Consider the following 25,910-nt stretch of genomic DNA (forward strand, 5'->3'; position numbering starts at 1 on the left):
AGAGTTCTGTTTCATATTTCTAGTTTCAGATACTAGTGATACATTTATGCAAATAGGATGACCACACTCAGTAGATTATAAGCTTTGTAATGATCCCTTACAAGAGACCCTTTGCATGAATTTTTTTTTTTAGTTACATTATATTCACACTCACTAGCATACTTTCATAAAATCATTTAGAGTGCAACATCACAGTGGTCTCTAAAGATCCATATGGTAAGCGCTGTAGGAACTAGCCAGATTGCAATTTGGGTGATTGCCTTTCCTAAACTTCCCACTGTGGATTTAATTTTATACGGTATTCTTCACTTAGGCATGGTGTATGTTCTATTTACAGTAAACAGCGGCTTTTTCGTGCCAGAAGTGGCTGCGTTTCAGTAGTATGGGACAGGATCCCTGTTTTTTTTAAATGTTTTGGGAGCTTCCCATGGAAAGGCACAACATAAACTTGAACTACGGTTAGTTAATTCCTGCTAATAAACCTTTATGTGTGGCTACGTCTAGACTACCCGCCGTATCGGCTGGTTAAAATCGATTGCTTAGGGATCGATATATCACGTCTCATCTAGACGCGATATATCGATCCCCGAGCGCGCTTATATCGATTCCGGAACTCCACCAGCCCCAATGGAGTTGCGGAATCGACATGCAGAGCCGCGGACATCGATCCCGCGCTGTGAGGATGGTGAGTAATCCGATCTTAGATATTCGACTTCAGCTACGTGATATCTAAGATCAATTTCCCCCCGTAGTGTAGACCAGCCCACAGTCATGTAAAGTGGACCTAGAGAGCTATGCTAGTCAAAGCCTTTAACTATTGTATTGGCTTTGTGTGCTTCCATTTGTGGTTATTCTTAGAGCTCTGCGCAGATACAAAACTGATATCCATGGAACCACAGCTGCAAAAGCAGCAGCATGTCTGGCTGGGCGCTGGCTCCTGTGAATTGTGGTCTAAGCAGTTCCTTCCGCATGGCTGTACCTCCCCCAGCCCTGGCCACTGGGCGGGCACCAGGCTCGCTGGCAGCTGTCCTGGTTGCACTAGTGTGTACAAGCGACTTGCACATTGACAGACAGGAAGCGACCAGGGACAGCTGTCGGTGGGCAGTGGGCAGGGCTGGGGGCGGTAGAGCCACGCCAGAGGAGCTGCCTAGGCTGAGTGATTGCTCCTGCGAGTGGCTGCCTGACATGCTGCTGCTTTTGCCAGTGTGGTTTCTGATAGAGCCCTGCAGCTCCACAGATATCTGCTTTATATCTGTGGATATCCGTATCTGCAGATATAAATTTGGTATCTGCGCAGGGCTCAGAGAGAAGCCCCAGTGTAGAAAACAGTGGATGTTCCAATTCATGGGGGAAGTAAATTAGCAAGACCTGCTTGGGGTTGGAGTTGGGGGAAGAAAAGGAGATGCATGCCTGGCTGTAGCCAGTTCAATTAATCCTCGTTTTAGTAACTGTTGATTATAGTATTCTCACTTCAGAGCACTTCATGGCCACTAATACTTACCCTACCCTTGTGGGTAGGTAGGTATTGTCCTCTTTTTTACAAAATGGAGAGACTGAGTCAGCATGGTGCATGAATTCCCAGGGCCGCAGCAGTGGAATCTGGCATTAGAAATTGGCAGATCCTAGCTTCCTGTGCTGTGCTTAAACCAGGCTCTTCACCAGAATCAAACTTCATGTAAGGTGCCTTCAGGATGTAATGGTTATATTATCGTTTGCCAGAAAAGGAAATGAGACCTACTGCCAAACTCTTGACAACTTCTCTTCTCCAGCCTTTCTCACTGGCTTCTTGAAGCATCCAATTCTGATCCACAGTAGACCTAAGACACCAAAGGAAGCAAATGAGACTGGGATAGCTGTTCTCAGCATAATTCAACTGCACATAATAGCAAAGTCAGTGCACGAGTCTTTGCAACAGGGAAATGGAAATCACTGACTTTGGACTGGGAAACAGACACAATTAGCATTTTTGCCTTCATAAGTATTTTGTTTCCCTATGGAATCTTCTAAATTCCTATAGGAGCCACCCTTCCTACCTGCAAACAGTGCCTGCCTCTTGCCTTACTACTATAACGAGGAATGCCTGCTTTGGGGCCAGTCAGCATTGCTAGTGAATTGGTTGCAGGGTTTGACTTATTTAAAACCAAAGTATATAGCTTTGTACACCAAACCTTTCCTGGCCTGCAGAAGACACAGGGGCTTAGACAAAATTATATTAGATCTCCAGGATGCCCCTGCAGAGGACTGACCACTAGGCAGTGTAAATTAAACTTCAGGAAGTACTTTAGTGCTAGGAGATGTGCAATAGTGACATTATAGTAGAATAACACAAGTTCTGGAGGGGAGTAACCCCGCTACGTTGTTCTTCCTTGTCTTCCTAATGCGGACCTCTCCATGCATACGCATGAACAAAGAAGTAGCTGTAGCTTAAATTCACACTATTAAAGCCAGAACTCGTTCAAATAAAGTTTCAAAGAGCCCTTCCCCCTCTTTGTTATCTTAGCAGTGCTCCTTCCTTTTTTGCTGGAGGACACCATTGTATAGACAAGAGTCTCTTCGGTTTTTACACTTTGCAAGGCTTAGATTGCAAACAGCCATAAGAGGGCCCCAGAGTCCCACACTTAAATGCTTTCCCCTTTGTCCAGTGGTCCCTATGCTTCCTCTTCCTGTATAAAGCTTAGCTGTTTTGGGACTGGTCTCAACTGTTCTTGTATCGGCCCCCTTCCTTAGTCATACCAATATAGTTATACCAGTATGAAGGGGCCTTATCAGTATAAAATTGGCTTACTGGTATAGCTTATTTCTAAACAGGAAGCGGAATAAGCAAGAGTGGTATAACTGTATCCATGCCTGAGGGGAGAAGGCACCGCTTTAACTATACTGTAGTACACAAGGGACACCGGGCGATGCTCTGGAACTGCTCCCCACAAAGCCAGTCAGGACTTTGGGGAGTCTCCTGTCCCTTGGAGCAGACTTGTTCAAGGCAAGAAGCTCACACGTCTTCACCTCCTGGGTCTCTCCTTGGAGCATTCAGCATCCTCTGCCCCTCCGTGCGCTTCCCACAGCAAGTCCACCCAGGCGGCGTCCTGGGGAAGCCACAAGGTCCTGCACCCCCACTTCGCAGTCAGATGTGACTCTTAGCCAGCCAGTAAAACAGAGGTTTATTCGATGACAGGAACAGGGTCTAAAACAGAGCTTGTAGATACAGCGAACCAGACCCCTCGGCTGGGTCCATTCTGGGAGGCAGTGAACCAGACCCCCCACGTCTGCACTTCACTCCTCGACCCCAGCCAGTTCCAGACGAACAACCCCTCCCAGCCCCTCCTCTCTCCTCAGCTCCTTTCCCGGGCCAGGAGGTCACCTGATCCCTTTGTCTCCAACACTTTCAGCTGGCACCTTTGCAGAGGGGGGGCCCAGGCCATCAGTTGCTAGGAGACAGAGTGCCAGGCATTTAGGTGCACTGGCCCTTTGCTCTTCAGCAATCACATGCCCTTATCCCACCAGCTAGATACTTAAGAACTGCATAGGGGACACTGAGGCACCAACACAGTATTCAGAGGAAACATTAAGAACATTCCCAGTTCATCACATCTCTCCCCCTTTCGAGACCGAACTGAGCCAGGTCACTTCAGCCAGTGACCTGGGGAAGTTCGAACCCACCAAGGTTCCCATGGATGCACCAGCATCTCTCCCATTCCTTGGTGTGAGTTACACCAGGGCAGTCCAGTCTCACGCCCTCCCTTAGGTCGGGTGTGCTCGATGGCACTTGCAGGCCGCATGTGGGAAGGTTTATGCAGCCCACACCCTTTGCCACCCCAGTACCCCTGGGGTTCAAGCTGGAATTGGGTCTTTTCCCAGCCCTCTGGTCTTTGATTCGGGCTCCCTTGGTTAAGAGCCCCCATCTTGGCCTTGGCCAGCTTTGGGCTTGGGCAGCCGCCTCCCACCTTGTGGCCCAGATAAAACACCTCTGCCGTCCCCACCTTACACTCTCCAGCTTTAACCGTCAGTCCCACCTCCTTGAGGCAGTCCAGCCCTCTTTTCACCTGGGACACCTGTTCCTCCCAGGTCTGGCTAAAGATGCACACGTTATCAGTGTCTGCCAGGGCCAAGTTCTCCATCACCCTTTGCTTGTTTAGAATCTCCCCAGGCCTAGGCATGGGGTTGGCATCGGACACTGTGATGGCTTTAAGCTTCCAATAACCCCCACAAAACCAGATCATCCTGTCTCCCTTGGGGATCAGCCCAACGGGTGAGGCCCATGGGCTGTAAAACGGCTGGATCCTATCTAAAGCCAGCAGGTCCTTGACCTCTCTCTCCAGGTTCTGGGCTGCTTTCCCAGTGACTCTGAATGGGGAACACCTGATGCGGAGATTGGCTCCCACCTCAGGGAAGAGATCCCCCAGGGAGTCTTCCCCCTTCTCCTCCCAATCCCTCCTTTCCGGGTCCAGGGGTCCTGTCACTCTCCTCCCATCCAGCAGCTTGAACGGGAAGAACCCTGTGGATTCCTGGGGCACCACCAGCTGCCTCACGATTCCCCCCCACTTCTACTTCCCCTTGGGGAGCCCATTCCCGGTACAGGAATCCCTTCTCCTGAAGGACTCTGTCCCTGCAGCCTTCCCCAAGGGGGTTTGCAGCCGTGTGGCCAGCAAGTTCCCTCAGCTTCTCCAAGGAGGGATCCCTCTGCAGCTCAGTCTGGGATTCAGCAGCTGGGGCAGGGAGTGGGACCTGCTTCCTCTCGCTGGCTGGGCCTGGGGTTACAGCCCCTCTGAGCCCTGTCCCTGGTAGCTCCCTCCCTGCTGTGTAATCACTTCCCAGCAGTATGTCTGGACCAGGCAAACCTGTTTGGCAGCTGACCTGCCCTGCCCTGGTGTCCCCCCACTCAGCTGGGGTCTCAGCTCCCCCCATGCTCAGCACTGCCCTTGCTGTCCCAGTGGGGGCAGGCAGCGAGCTCTCTGCTCTGGTCACAGCATCAGAGCCAGCGTGAGCCCCCTCTCCGGTGTGCAGGGGGGCGGGGAGCATCTCTCCCTCCCACTCAGCCCCAGGGGGCTGGTTACAGGTAGGCAGGTATCCTGAGCCCAGCAGCCCCTCCCCCCTGCCAGCCAGGTCATTTGCATTTTCACTGACCATTTCCATCCTAGCCAATTGGTTCCCTGGATTTGAATTCAAACCCTCTGCCGTTACAGGAGCGGGGCCTGGATCCTGTCCCATGGGGAGACAGTCACCCCCCAGCAGGGCCTCCCAGCTGATATCCCAACCACCAGCCAGCCCTACCCCGCCTGGGTCTGCATAGGGATCTGGGCCATAGGCAGGGCGAGGAGCTTCACCCCAGGGACCTTCACCCAGGTCCCACAGTCCCACAGCATCTGGGGCTGCACCACGACAGTTCTCTCTGTCCCAAGGTCTCGCCCCCGCAGGCGTGTTTCCCCACTGACCCCTGGGCAGCCCCCTATGTCCCTCTGCTCCACCATCACCAGTCCATGCTGCTGCTGCTTCTCCTGCAGCTTTTCCTCAGGCTCTTGCTCTCTTGGGCTCTGCTCCCATCCCATCCGTCTCCAATCTCCTGATGGGGAACCCAATCATGAAGACCCTTGTCTGATTGGGGACCAGACTCCCAGGGATGCCTGGCTGATGCTCCAGCTGCTCCTAGATCCTCTTGTAGCCCCATCTGGGTCAGGAATCTGCTCCTCAGAGCGGTCCTCCTCCTCCAACTGCACGATTAACTGTGCCTTGGTGAACGTCCCCATGCGTAACCCTCTCTGTGTGCACAGGATCACAATGTCCTTCTTAAGGAAATGGTGATAGGCCATCACTTGACCGTTCCCAAGTGGCTGTGGACTCACAGGCCTGTGTGCTCTTGGCTCCCCCGTGGTTTCCAGGAAGAACCCCTGGTGTGCCAGCCCTTGTCGTGATCACCACCTCTTTGCCAGGGTCGAGCTGCAGACTCCTGCGCCCTTGGGACTGCTCCTGCAATCCCCAGGGGAACCCTGCTACTGCAAAAATCCTTCTCTCTCCCAGGGTCGAGCGGCAAGCCTCCCCGCCCCGAGACTGCTCGCTGCAGTCCTCAGGGGGACCCCATTACTCCAACAGTCCTTCTTGCTGGTCACACACTCCCAGAGGTTAACCGCCCCCTGAAACCGTCCCTCTCTGAGCCTTCAGCACGCCTGGTCCTCATTATCCCTCCTTTGTTTTACTGCTCCCCAGTCACTTACTGCAAGAAGCACCATTCACGGGGTGCAGTACATCTCGCCGCTGCCACCAGTTGTCACGGAGTCACCGGGCGATGCTCTGGAACAGCTCCCCACAAAGCCAGTCAGGACTTTGGGGAGCCTCCTGTCCCTTGGAGCAGACTTGTTCAAGGCAAGAAGCTCACACGTCTTCACCTCCTGGGTCTCTCCTCGGAGCATTCAGCATCCTCTGCCCCTCCGTGCGCTTCCCACAGCGAGCCTGCCTCAGTGGGGTCCTGGGGAAGCCACCAGGTCCTGCACCCCCACTTCGCAGTCAGATGTGACTCTTAGCCAGCCAGTAAAACAGAGGTTTATTCGATGACAGGAACAGGGTCTAAAACAGAGCTTGCAGATACAGCGAACCGGACCCCTCGGCCGGGTCCATTCTGGGGGGCAGTGAACCAGACTCCCCACATCTGCACTTCACCCCTCGACCCCAGCCAGCTCCAGACGAACAACCCCACCCAGCCCCTCCTCTCTCCTCAGCTCCTTTCCCGGGCCAGGAGGTCACCTGATCCCTTTGTCTCCAACACTTTCAGCTGGCACCTTTGCAGAGGGGGGGGCCCAGGCCATCAGTTGCTAGGAGACAGAGTGCCAGGCATTTAGGTGCACTGGCCCTTTGCTCTGTAGCAATCACATGCCCTTATCCCACCAGCTAGATACTTAAGAACTGCATAGGGGACACTGAGGCACCAACACAGTATTCAGAGGAAACATCAAGAACATTCACAGTTCGTCACACGCAAGGCTTTAGATAAGCTTGTGAGGAGCCATTCATCTGCACGCAAAATGCAAGTATATGTATTTATGTAGTGCCTAGCACAGTGGAGCCCTGCTTCTGACTAGGGCTTCTGAGTTGCTACAGGAACATAAATAATTAACATGACTCACAGTAGATTACTCTTCTTTAGAACGAAATCACTGTGTAAAACACAAGAGTGCTGCAAAATAGGAGCTGACAAGGTAGAAGTCATATCAAACCTTTGCTATGTAGCAAGTAGGCACTATAGTAAAATATGGCCAAAATGGTGTGAAGACAGTAGATAGTTTAACCCAAAAAATGTTACTCTCAGAAGAGAGGGTGGGGATGGAGCTGGCTAGGAGTCGGGCATCCTGTATGGGAGCACTTTGCAAGCTTTCCATGCAACACTTTGTGCCTCCCCCAGCGATTGCAGTGCTGAATTTCCACACCACTTGTTAGTCAATGCTGACCACCAACAACCTGCAAATATTCCAGTTCATAGATCCTATCAACTGTGCTGCTCATTGCTGTATTATCAAAGTGGCTAACAACAATGAATAGATACGGCTGCACCGTTTGCCGGTAGGGCAGTGAAGTATTGGCTCAAATTTACAAGTGTCGGGACAGAAGGTGTGGGGAATAATACCCAACTTCCCGATTGCTCGTCTTATGTCTTCACCGTAAGGACATCCTTGTGACCCCTGTTCCCTACATCCAATTTGACATCATTTGGAGAGAGGTAAATGTCGGGGGGGGGGTGGGGTCTAGAAAGATGAAGAGCTTGTCTTACTATAAACATAGCATTCAAGCCTTATGGACTGGTGGAATCCCATTTTTAGGAACTACTTACATTGCATTTAATTGAATATGCCTTCTAATTTGGTATATGAATCATCTACAGAGACTGACTACGTTTACTCTAAGTGTAGTCAGTACTTTAAATTGTACACTTCTCCTTCAGTCTGAAACCTTATTAAAACTTGGCCCTTTACAAAATAGACTACCTAGAATGCAGTAAAGCAATCCTAGGGCCTTTATTCTCCTTTGTTTGCTCATTAGAGGAGATTAAATTTACCGATAGGCTCATAATTTGAGATTCATGACTTCACTATACAAAAGACATCCCTGTCATGTCTTTTCACATGTGCTAATAGAAATATCAGAAAAGGACGAGGATAATTAGAGGCAATCTTAAGATTCCTCGTAGTTGTTTATATTTACAGAACGTTACGGGTGATTTATTTAATACCCGCTTGTCAGAATAATGATATGCCTTTGTCTGAATCTGAAAATAATAGAATGAGGTGTTGGTTTATGTCTGCCCCTCTTTTGGAGAGGTGGAATGCAGGGAGCGTCCTAAATCCCCAAAATACCTTGCCTGTTCCTTTCCCCACTGGAAACTGGGGATTACAGAGGCGAATAAAGCTGATCTTTTGGAAGATGCATAGCAAGAGTGACCAGATGGCCTGATTTTATAGGAACAGTCCCAATTTTGGGGTCTTTTTCTTATATAGGCTCCTATTATCCCCCACCTCCATCCCGATTTTTCACATTTGCTGTCTGGTCACCCTATGCATAGCACTTGGCTCAGTAGCTGAACATACGCTAATGGAGGTGCAGGTGGTCAGAAACATACGTACAGCTAATGGCTATTGAAGGTCAGCCTTCAAAATAACACACACTGTACAATACATCCAAGGGGATCTTGCAACCTGAAGTCATGTGACAGACAGCTGTTCTATATTTAATAACTCTGATATTGTACTGTGCGCTACTGAGGCTTATTTTTTTCCTTTTTGACAGCTCTGTAATGAGAATCTGCAATAAGGGTGAGCGAGTGTTTGCCATGTTCATGCTGAAGGTTGCACTTTGAAATTGGTGCATCCAGACAGGTTGACAATAACCGGAAATGAATTTTTGTGGGGCTTTTACATAGCACATCCTCTCTGCACTCTTGGGAAGTCAAATAGTGTTTATTATAAATGTCTCATCTATGATAGCCTCTACAGCTGCTCAGTACAACCACCATAGAGAACCTAAACCGCTACCTCAGACTGTATAATGAAACTGCTTTGGGCTGCAGTGTGTGTTAGTAAAGATTAGATTAGCCTTGTCAGGTGGCACAAGCAGCATTCAGCTTATCTTGGGGAAATGCTGGTGGTAAAAGACACACTTCCAGCAGCTCTTCCTGAGTCACGAGCTCAGCTGTGAATGCCAGTTAGAGAATAAGACTGCTTACCTGGTGCCCTGGGCTTCAAAGTACATTTATAAGGGCTGGAGTGGAAGGGAGAAGTACTTGATTCGGTTCCTGTTGAGAGTGTATTGCAAAAAGGGCAATGGCCATTAGTGCTCCTGGCTTCTTCCTCTTTAAGAAATTGTTTAGTTTAATTAGACAAGTTGCTGTAATCCATAAGAACGACCATACTGGGTGAGACCAGTGGTCTATCTAGCCCAGTATCCTGTCTTCTGGCAGTGGCCAGTGCCGTTGTCACGGAGTCACCGGGCGATGCTCTGGAACTGCTCCCCACCAAGCCAGGCAGGGCTTTGGGGAGCCTCCTCTCCCTTGGAGCAAACTTGTTCAGGGCAAGAAGTTCACACAGCTTTACCTCCTGGGTCTCTCCTTGGAGCATTCAGCATCCTCTGCCCCTCTGTGCGCTTCCCACAGCGAGCCCACCCCAGCGGTGTCCTGGGGAAGCCACCGGATCCTGCACCCCCACTTTGCAGTCAGACGTGACTCTCAGCCAGCCAGTAAAACAGAGGTTTATTCGATGACAGGAACAGGGTCTAAAACAGAGCTTGTAGATACAGCGAACCGGACCCCTCGGCTGGGTCCATTCTGGGGGGCAGTGAGCCTGACCCCCAGGTCTGCCCTCCACCCTTGACCCCAGCCAGCTCCAGACTAACAACCCCTCCCAGCCCCTCCTCTCTCCTCAGCCCCTTTCCCGGGCCAGGAGGTCACCTGATCCCTTTGTCTCCAACACCTTCAGCTGACACCTTTGCAGAGGAGGGGCCCAGGCCATCAGTTGCTAGGAGACAGAGTGTCAGGCATTTAGGTGCACTGGCCCTTTGCTCTGCCAGATACTTAAGAACTGCCATGGGGACACTGAGGCACCAACACAGTATTCAGAGAAAACATTAAGAACTTTCCCAGTTCGTCACAGCCAGATACTTCAGAGGGAATAAACAGAACAGGGCAATTTTGAATGATCCGTTCGCTATCATCCAGTCCCAGCTTGTGGTAGTTGGAGGTTTTGGGGCTCCCAGAGCATAGGATAGCATCCCTGATGTCTGGGCTAATAGCTATTGATGGAACTATCCTCCATGAATTTACCTAATTCATTTTTGAACCCAGTTATGCTCTTGGCCTTCACAACAATCCATGGCAGCGAGTTCCATAGATTGACTGTGTTGTGCAAAGAAGTACTTCGTTTGTTTTTAAACCTGTAGCCTATTCATTTAATCAGGTGACTCCTGGTGTTACCTTTAGGGACAGTTCTGATGCATTGTGCAAATATGCATGTGGAAACAACCTAAGAGAGAGACTTGTATGTTCTAAACTATGAAAATGATGTGGTGTTGCTTTTAAATTAAAAATATCATTTCAAAGGAATCAAAGTTTCAGCTTAACTATTGCTTTTCTCCCGCTATTGTATTGACAAAGATGCAGCCTTTGTGTAATGGGACTGGGAAATAGACAGGGACCTCTCAAGTTTTGTTAACTTTTTCTAAATGCAACTTCCCTTGAAGAGAAAGGAATGCTAACAATGGCAGATGTACCCATTCTGATGCCCACAGCTGAGTTTTGGATCTGGATCAGGGAACCACGTATTCTTCTAGTTAGAGTATCCGTTCTCAGGTGATTCTCTGCCACAGTCTCTCAAAGGAGGCTGCCAGCCTTCTATGCAATGAAAAGAGATGTTCGCTGTAGATGCTTTCCGCCTCCCCAAGGACAAATATTGGTGTGTATCTATTCTCAGTCACAGCCAACCTTGAGTGGCTAAATGACTCTGCAGACCCGAGGATTCTTTTTTTTTTGGTTAGCACAAGTTCTAATAAATCCAATAAGACTGTCACACACAGCTTTATAAGCTTCCGGGAATGGTATTCCATCATCTGACATAATAATAAGTTGTTAGTAACTTCATAGTTAATGCAATGTGCATGTTTGTATAACTAATTTTTTTTATTCCTGTCATACTTTGTCCTTGATGGAGGACAATCTTGCACAGTACAAAAGAGAAGATTCTATACTAGGTAGACTTATTTGCTAAAGCAAAAATCTGTTGTTGTACTGTTTGAGTGGTCACATCCATTTGAAACCCAATATGTTTAGGTTTTGTAAAATCTTGGTTTTACAAAACCTGAAGATCAATATGACTTTTACTTCTGAAATATTTTAACGTTCCCCAGCAGTATTTGCCATCCAAGCATTGCATCCTTGCTCTACTGTATGATCCATAAAACGAATATAACGCTAAACAAAGTGAAATGGACTAGGCAGTTTTCACCATTGAAAGTGAGTAAAATACAAAGATTAAACTGCACTAATGGTGACCAGTACACTGTTTTAATTCATTTAGTTTTAATATTATGCAGTCACATGGACACACCTGGTTTAAGCTATGTGCTTTTAAGCCCCTTCTAACAATTCTTTTAAAAGTGTCACCACCCTGAGTATACAAAGAAGGAATCTGAAGATTAAGTAAACATAAATGTGTCCATACATAGAGTATGGAGGAGGTGACTGAGGGGGGAGTATTTACATATTTTTTTCAGATTTTTAAAAAAACCTGCCCAGTTAGCAGCAGTAGAAGGAGCTTCTGTATGTAGCTCACCTAGCAGAGCTGCTGCTGCTTATGAAGCTGGAGGGCTCTGGTTCAAATCCGTGCTATTGAAATGTTCGGACGCTACGTACAGCAAGTGCAGCTGCCCAGAAAGAAGGTAACTGTGTAAAAACACTGTCTGCTTTTGACCACCAGTTTCCTGCTGTCTTTTTTTTTTAAGACATCTGTATTATTCTGCAGGCAGACATCTTCACTGTAGCACATCTGCCTCCTGTAATAAAGTTGGACAGTGTCCCAGTGAGGGTGGTGACTGGTCTGTGATGCTTCCTGCATTTTAAGGAAGTCACTGAAGTTCCTTGTTCTTGACACCACTTGCCTCCCCTCCATAGAAATGCAGCAGATGGCTTCTTTTCCTTTTATGGCAAGCAGTGTTGATTTCCCTTTACACTCAAAGCACAGGTTGGAAGTGGAACTGAGACTTGCTCAGTTGGTGGAAGAGGTTGTTCACACAGAAGGCTGGAAGGGGTGGGGAGGTAATTTGCAACATAGTAAATTCCAGTTTAAAAAAGCAGAATTGCAACATCTCCCTAAAGGTGCTGATTATTGTTAGGTTTGGGGGTTGGTTGTTTTTTAAGCCTATTTCTTATAATAGCCATTAGCAGCTTTGACCATCCATAGTTTCCAAGGGTGAAAAGAAAACTTAAACTGGAACGAGTCATCGCTCCAGCACTACTGAATTTATAAAAACACATGAAGACACCACCCCCTCCTTAAAAATTCATTTGACTAGTTACACAGGGTCAGGTGCATCCACAAAAAGCTGATATCTCATCCAGAATAGCTATCCTTCATCAATCCCTATGAGCCCTTTTATATACAGATACAGGGATACTTGTTTCTGAGCTGGCGCTGGTTTCACTCAAGGACTACCAAACAGGTGATGCTCACGTAGGTAACTAGCAGCAGGTGGTGTTAATTAAAGCAGAGGGTAAATCTGTATTTCGGAGAAGCTTTGATGTGATTTGTCTCTTCCTACCCCCCCCCTCCCCCCAAAAAACCCTGTAGCTGCTGTTACTTGCTTCAGATGGGATTTCATTAATTCAGTGCTGGTTGTAGGTTTGGCAAGCGGCTTAAGTCACTAGATGTTTAAGGAGTAAGTGCTGCCTTTATTGTCTCACCGTGAAACCTGTTGGCAGTTGTCGAGTTACAGTTCTGTTTCAGCCCTTCTAAATCTTGATGAAATGCAAAATTAATCAGTTTGGCATGTCACTTGCTGTGGTGCTCTCCGTGTGGTTCATGAGCTGTCCCTGCCTCATACAACTACTGACCTAAACACAAAATAGGTCACTGTTCCCCCCTCATTGGGGGGGAAAGTAAGGAGGCAAAATGTAATGAAGCATTATGGGCTCCCATCCACTCTTTCTCTCAAAGGCCAATTGCAGCACCATTTGTTCTTACAGTAAAGTCAAACTAGCTGAACTTTTCATGCTTCTGTCACCTGAACAAATGAAACAGAACATTCAGCATGAAAATAGTGTTTAAATTCATGTAAATTCAATATATTTTACACACTATAGGCTTAATTCCTTCAGACAATTACTATCTGAGTTTTTTGTTAAAATTTCTCAGCCTTGCTTAGTAATAAAAAGACCATTTTAACACCTTTATTTCCTCATTTTTGACTGTTGAATGTCTGAAGAGCTGTCAGTAGTAGTGTTGGGGAAGCATTTTGAAAATAGTTCACAATAGCAATAACACATCCTTTAGCGGTTGATTTAATGAGAGTCTATCATGCTACATTCTGTTTTGCTATTCCCCAAAAATCTTTGTAGTTGAGTGGTACCTTTGTTATAAAGACATCTAGAAAACTTACTGGAATTGGCAAAGGTGCACACAGTCTGTAAACTAAGGGTACGTCTAGACTACCCGCCATATTGGCGGGTAACGATCAATTTCTCGGGGATCGATATATCACGTCTCATCTAGATGCGATATATTGATCCCCGAACACGCTCCTGTTGACTCCGGAACTCCACCAGCATAAACGGCGGTAGCGGAGTCGACAGGGGGAGCCGCAGACGTCGATTCAGCGCTGTGAAGACAAGAGGTAAATCGATCTAAGATGCTTCGACTTCAGCTATGCTATTCACGTAGCTGAAGTTGCATATCTTAGATCTATTTCCCCACCTCCCCCAATGTAGACCAGCCCAATGAGGCAAGCTATTCCTATGGCGTTGAGGAGGTTTGGGTTGTCAAAATAGCACTCCAATAGGCTTGTTGCATTTATCTACTTGGCTGTCAAAGCCATTCATGCATTTTTGCTGCCTTGCTTCCCCCAGTTACGATATCCTAGGGCCAGCCTTCCTGTCTTCCTGAATGTAAACACCTACCACGTCTGGACTTGCTTCCTGACTAATCCTGCAGAGTAGACCACACACGGGATGTCAACTGAGATACTAAAACCTGCCTGTTGGTATTTTGAGGGCAGCCCTACCTTGACTCCTCCCTTACCTGCAAGCTGAAAACTATTAAAGCACGTGCTGCTTGAAGTGCATTTAAAAAAAAAAAAAAAAGTCTTCGAGAAACATCACAATTTGTTGAGGTCCTGTGCCTGAGTTTGAATTGTAACATGTCAAACAGTAGACAAACGTAAAGGGTTTTTCAAAGAAAAGCACTGGGTAGGGCTGGCTGAAGCATCACACTGGAGCGGTATAGTGAGGATTTGAACAAAAGTTTCGCTGCTACATAAGTTTCTAGTGTATACTTTCCTACACCACAATAAATAATGCACAACTTGGCACGAGTGGCAGTCTCTGATCAAGAGGCCTTGGACTAGAATAGCTGCAGGACAACTTTATTCCCCCAGCAGTCGTTTTACGTCTTTGTGTATAAGCCACTATATTTCTCTCTCAGAAAAGATTATTAAAATTATTGGTATGATGGTATCTGGGGCTCCATTGTGCTGGTTACTGTGAAAACAGTCCCTGCCTCACGGGGCTTATACTCTAAATAGGTATCTAATTAGACCTGGCGGTAAGGTGCTGTTATCTAAAATAAGCTTTACCAGGCTAGGATGTCCCTGCAGGCTGGAAATTGGAGCTCTTTGCAAGCCAGAGACCACTTTTAAGTGGTAAAGTGTAAATTGACTGTTGTGCTTGGATGCTTAGCCCAGTGCTAGGAGAAGGCAGAAAATGTGAATTGAAGTTGGGGCTGTGTGTGCATCTGTGTCCGTCCCTGCTGTTGCAAGAGGAATTTGGGGCTGGTAAATGTTTGACACAGGAAGAATGAGTAAATCCTAACATGACTTCTAGTTGTAGTAAACTCCCTGATACTGGTGGCAAATGAGTAAAGCAGTTCTCGTTTTGCAATGATATCAAAACAAGCACCAGTCTTTGCAATAATACAAATCTCCATGTCATTCTCTGTCTCTCTCTCTCTCTCTCTGGCCAATCTTTGGAAGATGCTGGCTATTTTCCCCGTTCCCTGAGAAGACAAGGTCTTCAGATCCCTTCTGCTGCATGAACCAGAGCTCTTAACTCTGAAGTGTACTACCTTAAAATAAGTGGTCTAATTTTAAAATGTTCTGGTTTGTTCCCCCTGTGTGCACTGTGGTTGAGCAACAGCAGAAATTACTACTGCTACTTAGAAATTACTGCTACCTTCTCAAACACGTTTTCTGGAGTCTAGGTGTTCTGGTTTATTTGGGAGTTTTTAATGAAAGGCGGAAGAACACTAACTCAGGAAGCAATCCTTACGCCAGTAACAATATAAACGATCTAGCAGTGAGCATAATGAAAACGCTTTGGGGTACTGCTCAGCAAAGGGGATGAGGGAAGGTTTTTTTTTTTGTTTTTTAAGCAGTGGAATGTGTTGCAACAAAAAGGAAACTATTTTTCTGTGGATGTCACAATACTGTAAAAGGCATTGCAGATTTCTCTTCCTGTCTAACTTATGCTGAGATAAGCCTCTCCCCCCATATTAATGCTGAGACTGCACTAATCAGAGGATGAGATGAAGTGTGAAATACACGTGGTCTTTTCGTTTCTCTTTTTACTCTTGACTGACTTGTGGCAAATCACAGTAGGACCGTTCTATTCCAGAATGAGTTTCCGCACACAGACATGCTCTGAAACCATTGGAGGTGTTAATTAAAACTGATTTAACCCCTCTAAGGCAAGATCTATAGAAGAACCCTTATTAGGCAGGATATTGTCATGCTAACATGACTCACTAGTGTTTAGCCTCTGCACCTTCACCGCAGAGTTGACTTTGACCGGTTAACCTAACTCCACAGTGTGTCAACACTGCAAAGTCCTCACTGGTGGTGTATTCCTGCATGTGTCTGTGTCACTAGGACGTCTGCAGTAAGCTGAGCTACTCTGATTCTTTCATGGTGATTTCTGGGAGAGTTTGTCTTCCTGTGCGCACTGGAGGAATTGTGGGAAGGCAATGTCGAATTACTGACACTCAACTGCCTGCCTAGCCTGGGTCCTCGCTGCTAATAGGGCAGGTTACCTGCCTGAGCCCTCGTCCAGACTAACCCGCGGCATCGGCGGGTTAAAATCGATTGCTCGGGGATCGATATATCGCGTCTAGTCTGGACGCGATGTATCGATCCCCGAGCGCGCTTACATCGATTCCGGAACTCCATCAACCCGAACGGAGTTCCGGAATCGACACGGAGAGCCGCGGACATCGATGCAGCGCCGTCCAGACTGGTGAGTACCTCGATTTTAGAAATTCGACTTCAGCTACGTTATTCCCGTAGCTGAAGTTGCGTATCTAAAATCGATTTTAATTCCTAGTCTGGACGTGGCCTGAGTGTAAATCTCACTCACACTTTAGTTATACCCCCAGCAGGCCAGTTAGCCCAGGTTGTAGGCACCATCAAACTTGGGTGAGAGGTTTTTGTTTGTGAATGGGAGGAAGGTTGGGGCACAACACCTGAGAGAGAGCCTGGGTTAACTGCGATGAAAACAGACCCTAAAAGTATGCACCACCCTGCTTAGCGAGCTGAGGAATTTGTGTTAAAGTGGGGCTGGAGATTCCTACATTTGTGTATTTTGCCTCAGAGCTCGGGGTGATTTTTATACTGCTTCAAAGCTTTTAAATCTATAGGGATTTACATCCTCTACATTGCTGGCTGGAAAATACCAGTATGTGTTCACTTGGTATTGCTCGTTCAATCAGAATGATTGTGTGTGTACACCTGAAGGGTCTAATATGTCATGTAGGTTACTAAATGCACTCTCCCATCTCCTACTTCTTATTTTGCCAAATAGTCTGACTGGAATCCTGAAATCTCCACCTGCCCTCTCGTTCTGGAAGCCACTCTTTTTTTAACGATTTCCTTTTTTTCCCCACCAAAATAGCTATCTGTGCTCTAAGTCTGCACCCTCCAATTCCAAAGACCTACAACATCTCTCAAAGCTGCAATGTTAGAATAAGAAAGGGTTGTTAGAGCTTACAGATGGAATGAGTGCCTGCATCTTTACTCCCCACATATACTTTGCACTGCCTACGTGTCTGTAGAGACAGTCTTCTCTCCACTGATGAAAGGATAGAATGCTGCATGGTCTCTTCTAAACCTCTTCATGCGTTAGCACAATGGATAGCACTCTGTTCGCTGAGGAGAGATTCTGTGTGCGTGTGCTTATATTAAAACCTTGGGACTAACCTCCTCTTCGTAATACTCCATTTCTTGATGGTTTTGATTTCCTTGAATCTTTCTAGTGCAGCACTGTTTCCACCCAGGAATGTCTCCCCAGGCACCTACTGCAGGACATTTAGTTTTAGATTTACAGAGATATGTCTTATTGTTCTTCCCTGTTAGTAAATGAGTTACAGATTACTCAACTTCATGTTACGGTGAAATTTGCACGGCTGAGGTTGGTGGTTCACAGGGCTGCTAAGAGTTTTATAAATCTGCCATAAATACTTCATTTGCAAATCCATCAATAATTAACCAAACACACATCTTGTGTTATCTATCTGTAATTAAGTGGTTCTCAAAGAAAACTCTGGTTAGTTGCACTGTGCCCTGTGGCTAGCAGTGAATGTGTTGCAACAGAAAGGAAACTATTTTTCTGTGGATGTCACAATACTGTAAAAGGCATTGCAGATTTCTCTTCCTGTCTAACTTATGTTGAGATAAGCCTCTCCTCCCATATTAATGCTGAGACTGCACTAATCAGAGGATGGGATGAAGTGTGAAATACACGTGGTCTTTTCCTTTCTCCATTATATATGGTGAAGTTTACCATATATAATGGCAAAGCAGCTCTTTTACCAATATAGCTTATGACAGCCATGCGGTGCCTGTCCCAAATGAAATAGACAACACTAGATAAAGCATAGTTTTGCTGGTACAACTGCATCAAGCCTGGGGGCTTTTGCTTGCAAAGCTGCCAGGGATCGCACTTCGTCGCTGCTATGCTGACAAAAGTTTGTACTGCAGCCCTGGCCTGTGTCTAAACTTTTACTGTAAAAGCAGCAAAGAATCCTGTGGCACCTTATAGACTAACAGACGTTTTGGAGCATGAGCTTTCGTGGGTGAATACCCACTTCCTCAGATGCATGTAATGGAAATATCCAGGGGCAGGTATATATATGTGTGCTAGCAAGCAAGCTAGAGATAACGAGGTCAGTTCAATCAGGGAGGATGAGGCCCTGTTCCAGCAGTTGAGGTGTGAAAACCAAGAGAGGAGAAACTGGTTCTGTAATTGGCAAGCCATTCACAGTCTTTGTTCAATCCTGAGCTGATGGTGTCAAATTTGCAGATGAACTGAAGCTCAGCAGTTTCTCTTTGAAGTCTGGTCCTGAAGTTTTTTTGCTGCAGGATGGCCACCTTAAGGTCTGCTATAGTGTGGCCAGGGAGGTTGAAGTGCTCTCCTACAGGTTTTTGTATATTGCCATTCCTAATGTCTGATTTGTGTCCATTTATCCTTTCCCGTAGAGACTGTCCAGTTTGGCCGATGTACATAGCAGAGGGGCATTGCTGGCATATGATGGCGTATATTATATTGGTGGATGTGCAGGTGAATGAACCAGTGATGGTGTGGCTGATCTGGTTAGGTCCTGTGATGGTGTCGCTGGTGTAGATATGTGGGCAGAGTTGGCATCGAGGTTTGTTGCATGGATTGGTTCCTGAGCTAGAGTTATTATGGTGTGGTGTGCAGTTACTGGTGAGAATATGTTTCAGGTTGGCAGGTTGTCTGTGGGCAAGGATTGGCCTGCCACCCAAGGCCTGTGAAAGTGTGGGATCATTGTCCAGGATGGGTTGTAGATCCTTGATGATGCGTTGGAGGGGTTTTAGCTGGGGGCTGTATGTGATGGCCAGTGGAGTCCTGTTGGTTTCTCTCTTGGGTTTGTCTTGCAGTAGGAGGCTTCTGGGTACACGTCTGGCTCTGTTGATCTGTTTCCTTATTTCCTCGTGTGGGTATTGTAGTTTTGAGAATGCTTGGTGGAGATTTTGTAGGTGTTGGTCTCTGTCTGAGGGGTCAGAGCAGATGCGGTTGTACCTCAGTGCTTGGCTGTAGACAATGGATCGTGTGATGTGCCCGGGATGGAAGCTGGAGGCATGAAGGTAGGCATAGCGGTCGGTGGGTTTTCGATATAGGGTGGTGTTAATGTGACCATCACTTATTTGCACCGTGGTGTCAAGAAAGTGGGCCTCCCGTGTAGATTGATCCAGGCTCAGGTTGATGGTGGGGTGGAAGCTGTTGAAATCATGGTGGAATTTTTCCAGAGTCTCCTTCCCATGGGTCCAGATGATGAAGATGTCATCAATGTAGCGTAGATAGAGAAGGGGTGTGAGTGGACGAGAGCTGAGGAAGCGTTGTTCCAGGTCGGCCATGAAGATATTGGCATATTGTGGGGCATATTGGCATATGGCATATCTCCAGATCAGTGGCACTGCTATGGGCACCCGCATGGCCCCACAATATGCCAATATCTTCATGGCCACCCCACCATCAACCTGAGCCTGGATCAATCTACACGGGAGGCCCACTTTCTTGACACCACGGTGCAAATAAGTGATGGTCACATTAACACCACCCTATATCGAAAACCCACCGACCGCTATGCCTACCTTCATGCCTCCAGCTTCCATCCCGGGCACATCACACGATCCATTGTCTACAGCCAAGCACTGAGGTACAACCGCATCTGCTCTGACCCCTCAGACAGAGACCAACACCTACAAAATCTCCACCAAGCATTCTCAAAACTACAATACCCACACGAGGAAATAAGGAAACAGATCAACAGAGCCAGACGTGTACCCAGAAGCCTCCTACTGCAAGACAAACCCAAGAGAGAAACCAACAGGACTCCACTGGCCATCACATACAGGCCCCAGCTAAAACCCCTCCAACGCATCATCAAGGATCTACAACCCATCCTGGACAATGATCCCACACTTTCACAGGCCTTGGGTGGCAGGCCAATCCTTGCCCACAGACAACCTGCCAACCTGAAACATATTCTCACCAGTAACTGCACACCACACCATAATAAACTCTAGCTCAGGAACCAATCCATGCAACAAACCTCGATGCCAACTCTGCCCACATATCTACACCAGCGACACCATCACAGGACCTAACCAGATCAGCCACACCATCACTGGTTCATTCACCTGCACATCCACCAATATAATATACGCCATCATATGCCAGCAATGCCCCTCTGCTATGTACATCGGCCAAACTGGACAGTCTCTACGGGAAAGGATAAATGGACACAAATCAGACATTAGGAATGGCAATATACAAAAACCTGTAGGAGAGCACTTCAACCTCCCTGGCCACACTATAGCAGACCTTAAGGTGGCCATTCTGCAGCAAAAAAACTTCAGGACCAGACTTCAAAGAGAAACTGCTGAGCTTCAGTTCATCTGCAAATTTGACACCATCAGCTCAGGATTGAACAAAGACTGTGAATGGCTTGCCAATTACAGAACCAGTTTCTCCTCTCTTGGTTTTCACACCTCAACTGCTGGAACAGGGCCTCATCCTCCCTGATTGAACTGACCTCGTTATCTCTAGCTTGCTTGCTAGCACACATATATATACCTGCCCCTGGATATTTCCATAACATGCATCTGAGGAAGTGGGTATTCACCCACGAAAGCTCATGCTCCAAAACGTCTGTTAGTCTATAAGGTGCCACAGGATTCTTTGCTGCTTTTACAGATCCAGACTAACACGGCTACCCTCTGATACTAAACTTTTACTGTAGCCAGGGCTTCTGATTTTCAGCTCTGACCCTTTTGTCAACCACAGATCACCAAATCAGTTACCATCAAAGTTGTCACTTTACAGAGAACGTTTGAAAGGGGATGCCAACCTGAAACTCCAGTCTCGTTTCAAGAAACGAGTTCATGTTTCCTGGGTGTATTACATGAACCTGAGCGTTCCTGTGTATATGATTCTCTTCCCTGTTACTGTGCGAAAGACTCGTGCAAGCAGGAGAACTGACTAGAGAGGGGAAAGAGTGAAAAATAACTATGCAAAATGTGGTCAAGAAGTGCAAATTAAACCAACTTGGGGGCTGGAGGGAAAGAACAGAAATGAACTCCACCGATCCCTTTCAATTAGAGTAACTAGAGGTATTGCCTGTAGGGAAAAAATGGCGGCGCACACACAGAATTGACTTTAAATAGCTGTTGTCCTGTTAATGTAACTTTCAGTGTATGTTAGAGCCTTTTAGTGGAACCTTTGTTGTGAGGCTGAATCATTTTTGTTTTCCAATATTCTGTACCACAGTGCAGTCTGGGTGTGACCACTTAAGGGACGGATGCCCGTTGCTTGCTAGAGTTGGAATGCTTCATGAATTTACCTGTCATCCTTGTGCAGGGGCCATGCTAATCATCTCTGTATCATTCCAATTTTAGTATATGTGCTGCTGAAGTTGCTAGAGTTGCCCTTCAAATAAAAGTGAAACAGAATTGTACTTAGTACCTTTTGGAAGCTACTTCAGGGTGGTCTCAAGGTCTCAAACTACTTTAGTGTGATCTAGTAAAGGTCTAATAACGGTGAGCTCTATTGATTTCACTGTATTTTTCCCCCAATGTCATGCCTACTGTTACTTCGTACGTCTGGAGCAGGAGATGATCTAGCGCTCAAGCTATTGGAAGTGGCATCTGCCTTCGTAAAACATTGCATTTAGGATTTAAATGGATACCACTGAGAGGCTCACTCTGTTAAATGGAATAAAGTAATCAGTCCTATGCATTTGGAGTAGCTGTGGGAGGGCCAGGCAGTGAGTGCTTTGAACTAGCCTGCTTGTATTTAATTATTTACTATGGCTGGGAAGACTCTACCCATTATCTTATATCAACTTAGCAAATCTAAAAACTGTGGTCAACTGCATGTGACACTCTGGTGGCAAATGACTAAACTTGATACAACTTCCTGCCCCAGCAAAAAGCTAAATGACTCCACGTATGCTAATTTAAATGTTATCGTCAGCATGAAGTCACAGACTATATTTAACCTGCCTATATAAATCTAACCGAGTGGCACAGTTTCTGACTGCCCTAGAGTGCAGGTTGAAGCAGGTTGGTGCGTGGAGGCCTTTTGAAAAGCTCACAGAGAAAGGGGCCTTTCTCACTATGTATAAGCGGAACTGCTTGCTGAGCAAATTGGATGTCACTTTTTTTTTTCTCCAGTGCTTATCAGCTCAAAGGAATAGGGCCGACTGTAGAATTAGATGGCGTTACTTTGGAGAGAAAAGCTGATCCCTACGGAAAAGTTTGTTACTCAGCTCTTCATCTAGTTAGGGGGAAAGGACAAGATTCTGATGGGATGAAGATCGCTGCGTCTGAGGCAAATAGTTCTAATCCCATTTAGTGCTCACATCTCAGTGTCTGCAGCCTTAGATTCCCATTTCTCATGTCTTCACCTATCAAACTCAGTTCAGAAATTGCATTGAAATACGTTTTTAAATAAATCACAAAACATTTCAAATGGTGAAATCTTTCAGGCTGGCAAGCAGCCAGGTTAAAGCAGTGTTCATTTCTACAAGTTTCTCTGTCTTAGATTCTAAATATGGACGGTCCACTTCCCCAGTACAGTAAGTATACAGTAGATTGATGGGCTACTCTGATAGAGCTAATGCAGTTTCCAGACTTGGCTAACAGTACCTCAGTACTGTTGCCTGGCAGTGTTTTCTTGAATAGAACTGCCGACATTCTTGTTGCATAGGTCTGACTGCTGCAATCAAATGACCATTAGCCTAGCCTTTCTGAATCAGACCTCTGGAAAAACATTGTTTTCTCTGAAACCCATTTCTGGAATTTCTGATTGAAAGAATACAATTGATTTATTGCAGACTACTCAGCAGGCTACCAGTAAGTTGGTAGCTCACCTCTAAAACCAAACCTGGCCATGGGAATTCACTAGACTTCTTTCTACAGCAGCTCAAATTATGAGTGCCTAGCTGAGGGGGATCCAATAACTTTCTAATAGTGGTCCGCAGACCAAGTGTGGAGTACACTTTATCAGTTGCTTTTGCAGGGAGGAAGGTTAAATGTCACTTTTCTGATTTCTTGATGAGATTGTTGAGTTAACTTTCTTATATGGGAAGAAGGCCATACAAGCCTTTTTACAAACATTAAATATAGGACTTGTTGAAAAACAGAGAGGACATTTCACAAAAGAATTTGAAGCTATTCATTTTGCAAGGTGTTAAGAGAACAGTCCCCCCCCCCCCTTTCTCTTCTCCTCTTTGCCATTGAGTGCAGTAAAACTAACAATGTCCGGAGTGGCACTCTTAAATTGTTTTCTTTCTTTTCTGCTGTAACTTATCCAGCATTTGAAAAGATCGAGCTGTCAGGTTAGTTTTGTTTCCTCTTACCACTTTAACTTTTCAAAACGACTTTGATTTTTGGAAAAGTTAGATTAGCCAAAGAAAACTGAAAGTGATGCCAGGGCACCCCAGACATCATTGAGTCCGTTGAGTTGGGGGAAGGGGGATAAAATGTCAACGCTTTCAGTTTTGATGAACAAGCAACTTTGAAAAAACAGCTCTTCGCTAAAAGTTTTTGTTTAAAAATCAATTTTTCATCAAACATGCAAACAAATTTTGACTAGCTCTAATTTACAATATTAAATTAAACAAACCTTTCTTCACCCCTGTTTTAATGTTCAATTGTTTGCACAACATAAACTTGCATAGGTAATAATCTTGTTTAGCACAATCTTGGAAGCCAACCCAAGCTGATTCAGGATTCCTGTCAACACCTACCCTCCTAAAGGAACCTAGCTATGGTAATAAGAGTGGAGGCTTTCCTCTTCCTAGGCTACACAGCTGTTGACAAAATGTTTGATCCTTTTAGCACCTAGATTCTGTTTTGTCACATGGCAACAAGTACTGCCAGTCAAGCGTTCTTTTTAAAAAGATAAGCAGCTGCTATTACAGTTCTGGGTCTCTAGGGGGCAGCATTAACTGAGAAACAGATTAAACTTTCAGGAGGCGCATACAAAGCAGATTATCAGGGGAGGGAAGAAAATAGGCTTCATTTTAATACCTTCCAACTGTTAATTATATTTGAACACTGTCTCTTTTGTGTATGTAGCGTGTTATGTGCATTCCGCCATATTGCAGGTATACAGGGCATTTGGAGTTGGTACCTGCTACCAGTGTTACACAACCGAATCAATAGTGTTAATCCTCTTCTGGACTAAATAGTGGATGTAGCAATCCACCCTAAGAAGAGGCTGTTTCCGTATTGGCAAGTCTGGATGCCCAGAATGCTATTGCCAAGTTTCCACACAGTGCACAGATAAGTACATATCCTTGTACATCTCTGCTGCTCAGATATACGTTTCTCTAGCTAAACTGGATTTTAGTTCAGTTTCTTTAACTTCACTGTTCCAGCTCTACGTGAGAGACCCTAGAAACAGTCGTAAATGCTGAGTGTTGTGGGCGTGTCACTGTACAGCGGTTACACCCCATTTAATTATTGTATACTGATTTTTAGCTAATGCAGTGCAACTTTGGACATTTTTAATCAGTTTAAAACTAGTGAGATGTGCCCTTCTCAATTAACTGCTTTAAAAATCGTACCCTTAGTTCAACGAATTAGCTCAGCTTTGAGTAGACCAGCCTTAAAATGCTACTCTGAGAGCGCTGTGACCCTCACTGCCTGTAAATGAAACTCTCAAAATCCAATCACTATTCTGTACTCTGTTTACAGCAGATAATTGAACCCTCTCAGATGTAGGGTGTCCACACGGGAGTAGCTGCTACGGTATCCCAAGCTGTCATTCACATATTTTGGGAAACGTTGCGGACTCCTAGAGCAGCAGCATTAAGATGTCATTGAATAACCGCAGCACAGCACTTTAATTAACCAGCATACATGCTACAGCAAGTTACAGGGGCCCCCTTAACAGCTGCCACTGAGAGTGGGAGGGTGATGATGACAGACCAGTGATGGAGCCTGCAGTTGATTTCTTCTGCATTTTGCTTGATCAGTAAATGACCTTGTGTAAATTCTTATGCAATGAGAAGGAGCAAGCATGCAGGAATGCTGTGGGCAGTGAGGCAGCCATCTCTATCTTTGTTGTCTTACATTTCACTCCCTGCAGGATTTATCTGGCCTGAATCTATAACAGTCAGTGTTGATCAGATAATGACAGTGTGTACAGCACTGGCTAGCCAAGCAGGGGTGAGGAGGCTGATTGGTAGAAGTGCTGAATTTTTAGCTTTGCCAGATCTTCTGTAGATTGAAGAGCTTTTTGTGTGGGCTGGGGGAAGGGATAAGCAGGCTAATTTTATCACTGCTGTTTTGTTTAAATGCATTCTAAACATGCTTTATAGCTTAAGGCCTTGTCTACACTGCCACTTTGCAGCGCTGCAACTTTCTCGCTCAGGGGTGTGAAAAAACACCCCCCCCCCAGTGCTGCAAGTTTCAGCGCTGTAAAGCTGCACTCCGACACTTAACAACGTTGCTGGTGAAGACATACCCTTAGTGTTCATTCTGGTACAAGTGTCAAGCCATTTAGAGGGCTGCAATTAGACTTTTGCGTATGCAGCGTCTTGGAATAACTGGCAGGGGATTGTCTGTTTTGATCTCTCTGCTGAATGCTAACATGCTATCCGTACCTCTGGCCCCAAATAGGAAAGCTGTGTAACTACTTCTCTGCTCCTGGA

General features: G+C 46.1%; 1 protein-coding gene, 1 long non-coding RNA gene and 1 other non-coding gene across 4 annotated transcripts in view; 1 reads left to right on the top strand and 2 right to left on the bottom strand.

Annotated features, from left to right (window-relative positions):
- The window catches only part of RNF216 (ring finger protein 216), a 116,261-nt gene that overhangs the window by 60,724 nt on the left and 29,627 nt on the right, over positions 1-25,910 (top strand). The window lies entirely within an intron of this gene.
- On the bottom strand, positions 6,516-10,056 carry LOC127057661 (uncharacterized). Its single transcript, XR_007776146.1, has 2 exons — positions 9,958-10,056; positions 6,516-6,767 (listed from the first exon to the last, which is right to left on the bottom strand). It is a non-coding gene; the product is annotated as an uncharacterized LOC127057661 (long non-coding RNA).
- LOC127058679 (U6 spliceosomal RNA) lies at positions 21,563-21,666 on the bottom strand. The gene has a single exon (XR_007776428.1). It is a non-coding gene; the product is annotated as a U6 spliceosomal RNA (small nuclear RNA).

This window comes from Gopherus flavomarginatus, chromosome 9 (assembly GCF_025201925.1).
Source record: "Gopherus flavomarginatus isolate rGopFla2 chromosome 9, rGopFla2.mat.asm, whole genome shotgun sequence".
NCBI classification, from domain to species: Eukaryota; Metazoa; Chordata; order Testudines; family Testudinidae; genus Gopherus; species Gopherus flavomarginatus.